This window comes from Lissotriton vulgaris, chromosome 7 (genome assembly GCF_964263255.1).
Source record: "Lissotriton vulgaris chromosome 7, aLisVul1.2, whole genome shotgun sequence".
In the NCBI taxonomy this organism is placed as follows: domain Eukaryota; kingdom Metazoa; phylum Chordata; class Amphibia; order Caudata; family Salamandridae; genus Lissotriton; species Lissotriton vulgaris.
In genome coordinates, this window is record NC_141695.1 from 1,519,567,607 (window position 1) to 1,519,579,726 (window position 12,120).

At 48.3% G+C, this 12,120-nt stretch overlaps 1 protein-coding gene across 1 annotated transcript in view; it reads left to right on the forward strand.

Annotated features, from left to right (window-relative positions):
* Positions 1–12,120, forward strand: part of MTCL2 (microtubule crosslinking factor 2) — a 579,413-nt gene that overhangs the window by 137,571 nt on the left and 429,722 nt on the right. The window lies entirely within an intron of this gene.

Below are 12,120 nucleotides of genomic sequence, written 5' to 3' on the forward strand. Positions count from 1 at the left end.
CGGGTCTGGTGAGTGCTCACATTGTCTGCTAGCGAGCAGATATGGGGCTTATTTGGACTGTGCTGCAGGATAAAGGGGAATCTATTGACGGCCCTATATCGGAGGATTGCGTGCAGAGTGCCCATATCTATTATTTGGCCTGCTATAAACTGCTGTGCTCTCCTTGTGGTCTGTGGGTTGTCCCCCCCCCCCCTTTATTTTCCTGCTTGATCTCCTGCTGTGTCACCACCTGCTGGCCCAGTCTATATAGAAGAATCCTGCCTTACCCTGTGGTTTGAGCTGGAGTGCGGGGTGGATTGATCTGGGGCCCCTTTCTTACGAGCGCTGTTGGTTGCATGACTGGGAGGCTTGGGACAGCTGTATTACGACCTGATCTCTTTGAGACCATGGGCAAGGGGGATAAATCACAGCTCAGCTGCAGTTTGAGCAGTGCAAGTCGAGACATGAGGAGGTAGGTGCTGGCAAGGCCCTTGAAGGGCAGAATGACACTGTTTTTTTTAATTTTAAGTTTTTATTTGTTTAAATAACAAACTTGCTGACAGCCAATGACATTTGTGATCTCAGTTTGTACAATTGGCACGGTAGCACAATTATTGACATAAGGTACACATTTACTGTACATTCCAACCTGTAAGACAGTAAAGCAAGACAAGAAATATCACTTCCAAGCCGTTCATTTGATCCCACAGTAATGTGTGCCGTCTAGTCACTTAGATCTGGGTCTGAGGCCTCATGGGGGGGGGGGGGGGGGGGGGGCGGCAAGTGTTGCTGCGAAATGTATTCCATTTACCCCATATCTTCGCCCACTTCAGAATGACACTGTTGATGAGTCTGAAGGGGACATTCGCCGAATGTTGGCGGCAATGCGGAACAGCTTATCTACCATTCATGGCAAAATTGACTCTCTGGCCTATCGGATAGAACACATGTCCGAGTGAATTGATAAGCATGCAGAGCACCTGATATGGCGGAGAGGGGGGTGTCCGAAGTAGAGGATGCCCAGATGGAGACAGCCAATGCCCAGAAACAGATGGGGAGGCTCCTAAGCGCTCTGCAGGACAAGACGGCGGATTTGGAGGCTAGGTCGAGAATATGTAATATCCGCCTCCCGGGCCTTCCTGAATCTACAGCTATGGGCAATATAGAGGCATTTGTCAAATAGCTCTTGGTGACACTTCTAGGTCGTGACACATTTCCTGCCATGTTTGTCGTCAAGCACGCCTATTCTGTCCCTCGGTCCCAGGCCCCCGCCGGGCGCTCCCCCGTTTCCTGTGATTGATAAATGATTAAACTACAGGGACAGGGACGTCGCATTGAGGCGAGCTAGGGAGATACAGGACCTTCAGTTCAAGGGCTCTTAGCTCTAGCTTTTTCCTGACTTTACCATGAAGGTGGTTTACTTGTATGTGTTTTTATGTGAACTTTTATGGTTTTCTTTGAAATTTTGGAAACTGAATAAAGGAATTTGACTGACTGACTGACAGGCTACTATGAGTGAAGGAATGGTTAAAGAATAAATGGTGACCTAGGTTTATTATCTAAGATTTGAAACAGGTTTTTGTTACATTACACTGCCGCCTTTGTTTTAGAGGCCAGTTCCCAGTCTTATATATTACATACACACTAAATAGACCAGATAATCTAAAGTTAAAGCTTTTACAGTCTGGAATTTTCTGACCTTACTTGTGTTCTTGTGTGACACTCTAGACTGTAGTATGCGATTTCTATGATTAAGCATCATCCTCCTAATTCCAACAGAAGACTGTAAACCAACAAGGCTTTCAAGCTATACTTATACTGTAGGACCCCTTAAAAGAATGGTCCTCTGGCGTCTGATAGATCATTGTTCATGATATTTATGTATCATTAATGATGTAGCATCAGTTTTCTGTTCAGGTAAATTGCAAATGTGTGCTTGACAGATGTACGAAAGGCATCCAAATTCAGGTGTGCTCCAACTGGTGCATTTTTGGCATAGATGATTCTCTGATTTGTGGTGTTGCATTAGATTTTGGTAGTCCCTTCTACCATTTTCAACCAATATTGGTGATGCATAATCCTGCATATCAACAACAGAGAAAGGACTACCTCTCTTGTCTCTTTAGATGCTATTCTGGTGGCCATCTTTGACTAGTCCTCCACTGTGGTAGCCCCCCACCAACTGCCCATACCTAAGACTATTCATGCTTACAACCCTGTAACCTCATACACTCACCCACGTACACCCCCCCTCTTCTACCCACACCTCTTCCACCATGGAACGCATGGGCGAGCACACATTCAAAATTAACTACCTACCCGAGCTCTCCAAAAAAAAGGCCAAACGCTTCAAACACAACTTCCTGAAGGCCCACCCTGAACCCCGTTTGTGGACACCTACTTTTCACTGATCAATGGAGCCACGAGCACTGATATCCTCTTCTACACTCTACGTAGAGCACAGTGGAGGAAAGCGCTCCTCTCCATTCGCACTATCTCCTCCACCAGAAAATCCGCTCATGGCCTAACGCTATCCATCACACCATCCCAAGTTTTCCCAGGCATCACCATCTACAACAACGGGACCATCCTATTCCAATCCACTGATAGGAACCTCGACCGACTCGACAACCTGTTCCCCACCTTCTTAGAACACATCGCCAAACGGTGGACCTCCATTCCGAACACCTCTGGCTACACAACTCCCTCCACTTCCATTCCTCAATCTAACTCACCTAACCCACCACAACAGCGGATTGACACACACCTCTCCCATCCCCCCAGCACTGTTGTCAGTCACACTCCCGATGTAACCCCTCCTCACCCATCATTCAATGGCGAAGATCACTCCCCCTCATACATCCTCCATACCCCCACCTTCCCTTCCCCCCACCTCACACCTCCTACGAGTCTCGCAGAACCCACCACCGCCCGGAACATATCTCCCCCGCCCTGCGGCAGATCCATCTCCCACCCTAGCTCTCCTCCCACTCTCACTCCCCACTTTCACAATCTCCCAACTAGACTCACAGAACACACCACCTCCCTTATCTTAACACCTCCTCCACTCTCCCCCCCCATTCTCAGCCCCCACTACCTTCCGTGCTCCCCTACCGTCTCCAGCCTCCACTCATCTCTCAACTCACCTGCGCCGCCTCCCACCAGCGTCCGCACCTATGCCTCCAACCCCCCCACCTCACCCACACCCCTCGCCCGCAACTTCTCTCTCCCATCAAATGTCACCCCACTCACTATTACCGCAGAGCCCTGCACTAACGCTAGCATATCCCCCCCTTCCCTACCCAGTTCCCTATCCAGCTCCCTACTCAACCACTCACCCACGGCTCTCATCTCCAACACCATCCCCAACCCACCTCTGGACATGATTTTATCCACCCTCCTACAAGTCAAAGAAGATCTCCACACCATCAAAGAACTTCTCTACACCCCCCCCCCGACAACCCCGACCTACCACCACTTACCCACCCAACAAGCCCTTCACCCTCCCCAAAGATCCTCGCAATCAATTCTCCCTGCGTTGGCCCTCCATCCCCGCTCGCAATAACACCCACTGCCCCCGGCGCGCCCTCAAATCCCTGCCGGACCATGACTTATGTACCCTCCTCGGCTCTTTTGGCCCAGGCCCCTTAAAACACATAACCACCACACACCGCCCCATAACCACAATTCTCACAAATCCCCTTAGGCCCCCACTCTAAGCAACAGATGCTCCGTCCCTAATAATCTCAGAAAAGTCCCCCTCTCTCTAGAACACTCGACCACCCTTCTCACCCCCCGACTTAAATGCATCCTACTCAACTGCAGATCGGCCCGAGACACTCCTCCGACATCGCGGATCTCGTCATAACAATGGATCTTGACCTAGCCATTCTGACTGAAACGTGGCTAACCGAAGCTTCTACACCTATACTGGACATACTAGTTCCCCCCAACTACCACATCATCAGACTCGACATGACCGGTAAGACGGGCGGGGGAATCACATGCATTTTTAGGAGTAACCTCTCCGTTACTAAAGTCACCTCCCCATCCCTCACTTCATGTGAACTCTACTGCCTCGATATCTCCAGCAAGGGCAAACCAGTATGCGCTTTACATCTCATCTACCACCCGCCTGGAGACAACCTCACCTTCACCCAACAACTCATGGACACGATCTCATCCAATGCCGGTCGGCAGATCACCCAAATCTACCTGGGTGACTTCAATCTCCACTGGAACGATCAGAAAGACGCAGTGGTGAATAGTCTCAAAACTTTCCTTAATGCGCTTGACCTCACCCAAATATGCAACAGCCCTACACACGACAAAGGCTCGATACTCGACCTTATCATCGCCAAAGAGGACTCTACCCAACTGGGGGCGATCCAACCCTGTGATTGGTCAGACCACCACATTATCACTTTCTTCATCAACGAAAAAGTCAAACTTAACCCGGTTCAACCCACCAAATCCAAGATCTGGAAAAGGGACATGAAGAATCTTAACCCCAACTCTTTGCCTCCTCATACCTGCAGTCTCCTCCTTCCCCCTTCGGGCGCTTCTGATGTTCAATCATTGACCGACCTCTACCTCGATTCTATGAACTCAATAATCAACGAAACCGCCCGCTGCAACTGAAGAGAGTCTCCTCCAAGAACTCGAACCCTTGGTATGACGGTAGACTCAATGAAGACAGGAGGGCTATGCGAATCGCAGAGCGCACTTGGAGATCTGACCCCTCAGCACAGCACCTTAAAACCCTTAAAAATAAGAGAAATACCTACTTTAGGAAAATCAAGCGCGCAAAATCTGACTTTTTTAGCCTCCAGCTTGACCAAGCAAAAAACCGACCAAGAAAACTGTTCAAACTAGTCAAAACCCAAACCAAGATGCAACCCTTACAATCAAACAGCACAACAAGCGATATTCCACACTGTGAAGACTTTTCTGCTTTCTTTAAGCTAAAGACTGACAACATAAGAAGTGATCTCCTCAATGATATAAGCCGGTACTCCAGCCCCATCAGCATGAATACCACTCAACATAAAAACAACGCTTCATGGTCGTCCTTCGACACCTACTCTGAAGAAGCAATTCACAAACTGCTCGGTACCTTGAAGCCCTCTAATCATTTCACAGACCCCCTACCTGCTAATGCTGTAAAAGACTTCACCCCCTTGCTCCTCCCACTCTGGACTAAAATCATTAACAGCTCCCTTCAACAAGGACTCATCCCAGACTCCCTCAACGTGGGGCAAGTCACGCCGATACTCAAGAAACCTACAGCTGACCCGTCTGACCTAAACAATTACCGCCCTATCACCAATATCCCCACCTTGGCCAAACTGCTGGAAAATGTGTACAACTCCAACTGACAAAACACATTGATCAGTTTGACCTCCTCAACCCTCATCAATCAGGCTTCCGAGCGAAACATAGCACGGAAACGGCTATGACGCACATAATTGATGATGCCCTCCAAATCTTGGATCGCAATGATTCCTGCCTCCTCATCCTTCTTGATCTCTCCTCAGCATTTGATACGGTCAAACATGAGAACCTACTGGAGCTGCTAAACACCAGAATGGGGTTATCCGGGACTGTTCTCAAATGGTTCACTTCCTTCCTACTTAACCGGTCTCAGAAGTTCAAGATCAACAACGTGCTGTCCTCTCCTGTGCCTGTAACTTTAGGCGTCCCACAAGGATCTTCCCTTTCCCCCACATTGTTCAACCTCGTCATGGAACCACTCACCACCCTGCTCCAAGCATCTAATGTACACTTCCATATGTACGCCGATGACACTCAACTTTACCTCAAGCTACAATCCCCGGAAGACATAGAACTTCTGAACTCCACACTTAGAAACACCCAATCATGGCTGGCCGATAATCACCTCAAACTAAATGCTCTGAAATCTGAGTTCCTTCTGATCTCACCTCCTGCGAAAATTGCCATCACCCAAGTCTGGCTCAATCACCTAACTGCGCTCAATGTCCAACCCATCATCGTGGAATCTGCGAAATCCATAGGCATCACACTTGACGCCAAGCTCAACATGCAGCAGCACATTAGCAAAGCAACGAAAGGAGCTAATTTCCAAATTAACACCTTGAGGAAACGTAAACCCTTCGTCCCAGCCAAGGACTTCCAAACTGCTGTACAAGCCCTAGTCATCCCCCGCATAGATTATGGAATTGTGGCCCTCAGCGGACTCCCCCTATCAACAACCGCACCCCTAAGAGCCTCTTTAAACGCTGCCGCGAGACTCATTACTGGTTCAAGAAAACATTCACGCATATCCCCTGGCTTAAAATCCCTCGAATGGCTGCCTTTTGAAGCCAGAATACAGCTGAAAATTGCTGTTATGACACACTCGGCCGTACACCACAAGTCACCCCTCTACCTCACTCAGAAGTTGACTATATCAGGAGATTCGAGATCCAATAGAAATACGAAAAATCTACTCCTGAAACCTCGTAGATTCCGGAAGGAAAAAACATACAAACGCTCCTTCTCGGGAATGGCACCCAGGATCTGGAATGCACTCCCTCCTGAAACCAGGCTTATCTCCTCCACTGCACTTTTCAAGAAAGAGGTAAAAGCCATCCTTATGGCCAAGTTCACCTGAACTCTACTGTTGCTGGATCAGAGACTTTGCACCGCTTTTGTATCATTGGATACCTGATTGTTTTTTTTTTTACTATATTGTTACATGATTGCGATCCTATTATGTTACTCACTTACTACTGACTACTATATTGTACCCAATAGTTTGTTTAATCACCTTCCTGATGTCCCTACCCCGTGTTTTTCTGTTATGAAAAGGTATAAGCCATCCTTATAGCCAAAGTTCACTGAACTCTATTGTTGCTGGATCAAAGACCTTGCACCGTTTTTGTAATATTGGTTAACTGATTGTTTTTGGTATTATATCTGCACATGACTGTCACCCTATTAAGCTACTCTCTACTGATCACTATTGTACCCAATAACCTGTTTAATCACCCTCCTGTTGCCCTTACCCCCCTGTTTCTGTAAAGCGCTCTGATATCTGCAAAGATCTTGTTCGCGCTATATAAAACTTCTTAAATAAAATAAAAATAAAAATAAGGTGCAGGAGACGAGGCGACAGTTTGCTCCTTTGAAACGTTAACTGCGGGAGCACAGCTTGGAGTATGAAATGCTTTACCCGGCCAGAATGAGCGTCATCATGAATGGCAAATCAAGGATATTCACGGACCCCAAGCCCCTATAGAAGGCCCTCAAGGAGTACATCAAAACTGATGAGCGGCAAAGAGATACGGAAGAGCTGGCTGGGGTGACTGGCCGCGACCTGGAGGAGCAAGACTGATATTGTTGTACCTTAGTTCTCATTCATTTATTTGAATAGGTATGTTGCAATGGGTTTGTTGTTCGAGGTTTATTCAATGCTAAGGTCAGTTCTGTTTGGGACAGACATTGTGACATTATGCACACCATTACTCCCTACTGGTTCACTTTGACCTAGCCGGGAGCCCTTTAAGATGGCGGGCAGGGGACGTCCTCAAATTCTTTTGGGTCCAGTTACTCTCTGGATGCATAAATTGTGTTCTGATGGCTATGTCTTACTTCTGAGCTTGTGGGAATCTAAGTGGTGAGCTGGTAACATCAGCCCCTGTGTGTTACCCACTGTATGGCGTCATGCCAGAATTGTGTTTTTTTAATGCTGTAATCTTTGTTGGAGCATTTATGAATATTGGGGGGGAGGGGGAAATTTCGACTATGCCATGTTGGGGATTGCATAGCATCATATTGTATTTTGTTTTGTGATTGCACTGTGTATATGGTACCTACATATCTTTTGGACAATGCATGGCTTCCTGAGAGAGGGCTGGAGCAGCAGGACTGATCTAGATAGCGCTGACCTAGTTATTGTAGTCGGAATGCGGCAGGGCCAGGGTAGTTGAGTTCGCCTTTTAACATGAAACATCAGGGGCCTTAATGATTTTAGAGAGCTGTGAATAGTGGTTGCTTATCTTACTCGACACAAGATTGATACTGCTCTACTGCAGGAGACCCATTTGCCCCTAGATAGTAAAATGCTCACACGTATGCAATTACACGGTCACTTTGATGGGGCAGGGTTCACTACACATGCCAGGGGGGTGCTCACCTGGGTTAATCCTAGATTAGTGTTTATGTTGGAGATGCTTGGGCCGGACCCAGGAGGCAGGTACATCATTTCTAGATGCGGAGGGCGGGTAGTAGACCTGCTTATAGTAAATATTTACAGACCTAATTACGACAATCCGCAATTTTATCATGAGTTGCTCGGACGTTTGAGGGGGGAGACATCTCTGCTGCAGCTATGGGGTGGGGATCTGAACTGTGAGCTGGATCCGACTTTGGACCATTCCGGGGGCTCTGCACGGCGCCCTTGGGTTCGCTCATTACTCAGCCCTGTATGAGTTCCACACCAGAATCGATTATTATTTTGTCTCTTGATCTCTGTATTCTCAGATTTGCGCTTGCTCGTTTCTCTCCCACTCTTTTACCGACCACTCTCCAATAATGCTGGACATTGAGAGCCCACAGAAGAGGGCTGCTCCTTTCACATGGCGGTTTCCTCCATACTCTCTGCTGGACAGTGTTTTTAAGTCTGAAATGGCTGAGGCCATAGAGCGTTTTTTTAAAAACGAATATTGGCTAGGTTTGTCAGTTTTCCACTGTATGGGAGACTTTTAAAGTCTGCTTCAGGGGGATAGCCATGGCTAAGCATTCTGGGGTCCTCCGTTCTATTAGAAGGAGATTGGCTAGCCTTGAGGTTCCCCTGCTCGATCTGGAGCAAGCTGCTCAGCAGATGGTGATGCCCGGGCAGGGGAAGAATTGAAAAATACATTAGAGGAATATCACAAAACCACTGACAGCGAGGTCAAACACTTGGGGAAGTATGCAGTCGCCAAAACATATGGGGAAGGAGAGAGCCTGGGTCCAGTTCTGGTGGCTCTGCTGCAAGATAAGTGGGAATCGGGCTGTGTGACTGAGTTGTGCGTAGCGGGTGGTGAACTACTGAGGGATCCAACTGGAATAGCTGATAGGTTTAGTCAGTACTACTCTGACATGTATCGCTTTAGATCAGCAGCTGATGAGGCAGCAATCCAAGAATATTTAGAGCACATTCATTCCTGTGGTTGACTCATGAACACAGGGAGCACCTAATGAGGCAGCTAGACTCCAGGGAGGTACTCGCTGCGCTAAATGCAATGCACGTTGGAAGCGACCCTGGGCAGGACGGCCTTAAGGTCGCTTTCTATAAGGAGTTTACGGAGTTGCTAATTCCACACCTGATTACAATTTTCGAGGAGATGGGGAGGATGGCAGGATACTCCTCTCATTGAGAGGGGACTTAATAGTTACATTATTGAAGCCAGGTAAACCCCCTAATGAATGTTCGTCTTTCAGGCCTCTGTCACTTCTTAACCCCTTCGATGCTGATGACGAGCTCAGCTCATCATCAGCCACGGGTGGCGTGTGCTGATGACGAGCTGAGCTCGTCATGTAATGCGGAAAAATGAAAAAAGCCGCGTAGCGCAAAAATCGCCGCAGCAGCGATGCGGTTAATGTTGTGTAGGAAGGTTGATATCTGACTATATGGTTACCGCAACTTTTTGCCTAGTGTTTAGCTGGTTTTTGACTTAGTTGGCCTGGGATACTGCTATTCAGGGCCCCAAGCTATCTGCTCTCTCTGTGAAATGGACTCCATGTACTTTAGTTACATATCTAATTGGATTTTGGGTCACCTTGTGAGCCCCTGTATAGTGTCCCATAGGGCATAGGTGCATCCAAGGCCTACCAGGGGCTGCAGCATGAATTATGCCACCCCTGGCTGGCCATCCAAACTGACACCACAGGCTGATCACTCAGCTTGGGCAAGGTGGTGTAATCACCCCTTGCTTAGATATAGTATACCTATATCGAACCTTCTATATAGACACATATGTACCTATAAGTCACTCCTATGGCAGGCCTTAACAATCCTGGGGGCAGAGTGCTTGGTTTATGTGAGATTGTGCTCTAGCATGAGCTGAGCCCGTTTGCAGCTTTCGGAACCATGTCCTTATAGCTGTTCTATGATATAGCCGTACCATATAGTCTTAAGTGCATTATAATCCTCGCAGTTAATGCTAACTTTGGTTTGGCTTTATCAAAACATGTTGTGTAAGGTGTCAAACACTTGGAAATGCTACCCCCACCCCGCCAGTTCTGGCGGCGGGGGTAGCATTCCACCCTTCTAAAGGGAGAAGACTTGTTGGTTACTGCTTTACCCAGTTAAAGTTAAACAGAGCCTCAGCATAAAAAAATGGATGCTGCTGCCACAGACACGAGTCGGACCTCCTGCTGCTGGACAAAACTCCGGCAGTGGAGGCCTACACAATAGGTTTCCTGCCTTCGGAGGTGCTAGCACCTCACCAGACAGGCTTTTAGTGTGTTGGGGCAGGGAGGGCTGAGAAATGAGACACTGCCTGGGGCCCACAAGGTGCTCCATGGATAGCCCGGTTCAAACCAGTTGCTGGGGCTCTCCAGCCCCAGCTCTGGTGCGAAACTGGACAAAGGGAAAGGGGTGTAACCACCTGTGAGAAGTTGGCCTGGTATATGATGTTCACTATTCTAGTGAGCACCTTGCACCAGTCCAAACAACCCTTATGGTGATGGGTGTAAAGTCAACCTTATAGACCAGCTATCCTAGTGGTAGCATGGACAGAGCAGTCTTAGGCTAACACTCTAGAGAGCATGTGAAGCCAATTGTTTTACCAGCAACAATCCCTTGAATACCAAATGAAAGGACACCACACAAGGTATATATAAAATATATATGTATTTATTTCTAACACAACCCCTCTGCACTCTTTATGAGGTCAGAGTTCGAGATAAAGCACAAGTGACTTAATAAGCATACGTTTAGGTGCACAAATACAATTCTGCCCTAGGGGCCTCACGAACCATATACTAAAGAAGTGGTATAAGTACCACTGCAGGAATAGTGAATAGGCCTAGGGCCTAGGAAATCGGTGGGGCTACACTGAATAACCTCATGTTAGGAAGCAGGAGTCCCACAGGATGCGTGTGCAGTGAGTGTCTAAACACACATGCGGGTTCTCATAGATTTAGAATGGGAACGTAAAGTTTAGAAACTAGTTGATTTCGGACAGTCCGGGTGGACTTCAGGAATCCCAGTTAAATTAGGAACCTTGGATAGTTATTACCCACGGGAGCACCAGAGTACTCGAGTTGCCTCACCCAGGGAAGCCGGTACATAGTTGTGAAGTCGTGTCGGGTTTCGTCGATTCCTATGGAGAGCTGCAAGAAGATGCTGCAGGTGACCAGGAGGAAGCTGTCCGGAAGGATCCAAGGGCGGATCGGAGAAGTGAAGAACCTGAAAGCAGAGGGGACAGAGTCTGGGTCACTAGCCAGTGACCAGGGTGGAACCAGGACGGAACCAGATGTCGAGCTGCGATCAGGTGAAGAAGTGAAGCTTGTCTCTGCAGCCACGTGGACCAGGAGGCGTCGACGATGACCAGGAGCTGGATACAGACTGTCACACGGAGGCTCTCGCTGTTGGCGGTGTCGGCTTCTGGATCGGAGTCAACAAGCCTTGGCAAAGGCAATCCACGCAGGATACGAAGATCGGGTTCTTGTACAGACCAGCAAGGTCTGTGGAGCTTCCTTTTTACAGGAAAGCAGGAGCAAGCCCAGAGCAACCAGGCAAGCAGCATTGTTTTAAAATGATTTCTTCAAGATGGCCACTAGCCAACGGGCTAGCAACTGTGAAAACGCGTCAAGAAGAAATGCAGGCACAGGCCCCACGTGGCACTCGTGGAGTGTGGAGGGCTGAGCTTTGGTGCACTTACTGCTCGGGGTTGGACTTCTCAGGGTCCAATGCACAACTTCGAGGACGCCTCAGAAGCTGCACAGTTAGCAAAAAGCCGGTACTGCAGGTTGTCCGGTCCCACCTCTCTCATGTCCGCCGCGGGTCTCAGCTTTGCTGTGGATGTGGGTCGTGGTCAGAGAAGTCTGGAAGTCCAGAGGCTGCGTCGCTAAGTCTTCGGGTTCCGGCGGGAGCGTCAACAAACGAAACCGGCAAGTTACTGATGGTGC